A 3,388-nucleotide genomic window follows, 5' to 3' on the forward strand; every position below is an offset into this window, starting at 1 on the left:
AAGTGTGATTTTTTAAAATTCTCCTCTTTCCCTGAAGCAGCCACAGCCCTTAAGGAACAGCAGAGAAATCCCAAAGGCAGAGCATGTCCACAAAGTGGGTGGTTGATCCTCCTAAAATGCAGAAGTTTGGGAGTGCTCTATGCTGGGTGCACCCTACTTCATGAATGCAGGTTTGCTTGTTGTGACAGAGGGGTGGCTTCTTGTGTTTGGTGGTTTATCATCATCAGAAGACATTTCCTCCCTAGGTGTGAATAAAGAGATGAATTGAGGAGTACCCCTTCTTTCCTTCTGCTCTCTCACGTGAGAAGATAGCACTGGATGTTCCCAGCAGCCTCGCAAGGTTCATAGCTTTATGGAAACCTCTGCACTACTGCATGGTTAGTAGCTGTTTATTGTGGTTATTAAACTGTACCTTATTCCTCTAATTTTTACTAGTTCCTGTTTTTACTTCTTTAGTCAAAATCCATCGTGTTTAAGCAGAGCTGTGTTTTGATGTTGTTCTGGGTGCCATGTGCTATTCTATCTTGTATGCAAGGTCTTACTGGATAAATGGAACACTCATTGATTTTTCATTCCTTGCGCTTCACATTTTTTGTACAGAATAGGAGGGAACACAGATGACAGGAGAATAGAAGGCTGCTGGTCTGCAAGGAGCAATGTTTAGAGGATGTGTCCTGGGCCAAGACCCAAATGTGTGGCAGTAGTTTGCTGAGGCTCTGCTAGCAAGCCTAGGAATGGCTGTGATGCCCTCTGTGCCGTTCTGGATGACAGAAGATTTATGCCTGGGTCACTTGCAGACAGCTGCCTGAAGCGCTGCAGGTGCAGACAGAAAGCTACACCCTCAAGGTTTGTCCTTATTTCCTATTTCCCCCCCCCAAAAAAAATGGAGCAGTAATGTATATCAGCAAAGTTGAGAGAACAAGAAATATGGTCAAATTTCAAATTCAATCACAGTTTTTTTTTTTTTTTTTAATATTAAATCAATGGTACTGCCCAAAGCCTTCAGTTTTATAGTATTTGGTGCTCTTCAAACATGTGCTGGGATATCATGCCGAGACATCAGTCCTTTATTTGGATTTTGAAGCCATGCCTCACTACCAGTTATCTCAAAACACATATTGAAACCTGTCCCAGGCAGCTTTAACCTGAATTTTTTCCTCACGTTGTTTGGGGTCTGGTATTCTCTCTTCCTGGGAGTCTGGGAGATGAGATGGCAGACTAAGGTCAGCACCAAAGCTTGATAACAAGCAAGCCCCATCCAAACCCCACAGAAGTCAGTGGGAAGGCTTGGGTGGACAGCTGTGGTTTTGACTCAGGCCCAGAGATACTAGAAAATAACAAAGGGGGCAGAAGAAAATAGCTTGGTCAGCTTTGGGGGTTATTCCTCCTGTCTTTTAAAAGGAATAAATATATGGTTTTTGTTATGAATTTCACTGAGAAGTTGTTTATGCTCCCAGTCAGCCGTGTTGTAGCAATGTGCCTGTGTGATGAAGGCAGAGCAATTCTGAGCTTACAGGTTTAAACATCCTTTTTCAGTATAGTTCATTGCAAGGAACTGTGAGTCACCAATCTTCTCTCTAACATGCTGGTCTGCTCTGCATAAAAGCGTTCATACACTTTGCATAAGCATGAGGATCACACTGACAAAGAATGATAGCACTGCTTAAGAAGTTAAGTTGGTTATTTATTCATTTAAATGTATGTGGATCAAGATATTTTCCTGTGATCTAAAGCGGCTGCCAAACCTCTGATTAGTTTGTAACTCTTACTGTGTCTTGTCTCATTCTTTTGTTTCACACAAAAGGATGCAGACACAATTTCACTGACAATTGCTTTGAAAATGGCAGCCCTCTGTAGCACCTCCCAAAGAAGAAAACAGTCAAGAGACTGCATTTAATTACTTTATTTCTGCATGAGTAAACTGCATGCCCATTATCTCAGCACTCCTGTAGAAATGCACAAGAAAAATAGTGTTCTAGGCAAAATGTACATATGTGGGCCTAGTCTACAGGCAGCACTTACAAATCAGGTTAGGTTTTATGCTTTTCAGAAGTTCAGCTATTCTGAACAAGGCAATTATATTTTGGCTGCTTCCCTTAACTATTGCTGCACAAGTGAGTACCCACGTGATTGCAGAAGGTAGAGAAGGATGAGGCAAACTCAGCATATAACATTTGTTGAAATGGCTTAGAAAAGGATCTTATAACTTGAAGATGATATCGCAGCCATTCAGTGGTGCTGCTTCTTTCTGCCACTCCCCAAAATGTAGACAAAGCAAATTCTATCTCCTGATTTCACCCATTGTTGTTTGTACAATGATTGGCATTTTTCAGATATTTTTTCTATTATTTTTCAAAAACCTTTTCTTTTATTTTTGTTGATCAGAAAGCAAAAAGATAAATAAATCTGCAAACCAGACAAGGTCAAGTGTTAATTAAAGTTGTCTGACAGGCAGGAAGTTGACATCCAGTTACCAAAGCAAGATACTCGTCTCTTTTCTTGACCAGTTCAGTGTCAGATTTTTTTTGGTCCTGAAAAATATAACTGCTATGCAGAAGAAGTTATGTCTCCCCTGCATCTCAGCTATCCTGAGGGGTAAGAACAGTTCAGAGCAAGGATTCTCTACTCCACAGGTAATGTTTTTTTGTAAACTGTTTTAAGATTCTCAAATCAAAGGGATGTATGGACCACATCCACACAGATATTACATTATGACAAGACATAGCTACAGTAGCTATGTAGCTCCTGTAGACAGGAAAAAATGCAGAATTATTTCATTGAACTTTGTACAGTTCTGCACAGTGTTAAACCTCATTAAAATTCAAAAATGCATTTTAATTCTGCAGTTCAGTAAATCACCAGCAAGGCACACTCTGCCAGCCCTGTAGCATCACCAGAGGAGCTGAGAATTATCTCAGACAGAAAGTGGTGGCTGCAAAGGAAGTGCTGGTAAGTCAGATGGCACTGAGACTGGAAAGTGTCCACATATGAAAGTGGGCCCAAATAGGATCCTTACCCAAACATATGGGAACTACATCCTTTTTGCCTCCTGCCTCAAGAGTCAGAGGGCAGGAGCATCACCATTCCTGCCACCCACTGCCTGAGAGCAAGGAGGGGCAGGGACAGCACCAGTCAACATTCAAGTTTTGTAGTGGCATCACCCAGTTGTCACCTGCCCTATTCCAGCTGGGACAGGAGCTATTGAACCACAAGCACTTTCATGCTCAGCATACCCCTGTTTTAGCTGGTCCCCTCCATCCAGCACTCCAGGGTACCCCATCCACTTCATCCCCCACAGCTCCCTGAGAACATTTGGCCTTGGCTTCACATCTCTGCAGTCTCTTGGCTCCTTTCCTTTCAGCCAGATATCTGCTTGAATGTAGGGGTC

At 42.2% G+C, this 3,388-nt stretch overlaps 1 long non-coding RNA gene across 1 annotated transcript; it reads left to right on the top strand.

The window, feature by feature from the left end:
- The first annotated feature begins 245 nt into the window (after window positions 1–245).
- LOC142087281 (uncharacterized) lies at window positions 246–2,861 on the top strand. Its single transcript, XR_012675403.1, has 3 exons — window positions 246–377; window positions 601–846; window positions 2,847–2,861. It is a non-coding gene; the product is annotated as an uncharacterized LOC142087281 (long non-coding RNA).
- The last annotated feature ends 527 nt before the right edge of the window (window positions 2,862–3,388 follow it).

This window comes from Calonectris borealis, chromosome 12 (genome assembly GCF_964195595.1).
Source record: "Calonectris borealis chromosome 12, bCalBor7.hap1.2, whole genome shotgun sequence".
NCBI lineage: Eukaryota > Metazoa > Chordata > Aves > Procellariiformes > Procellariidae > Calonectris > Calonectris borealis.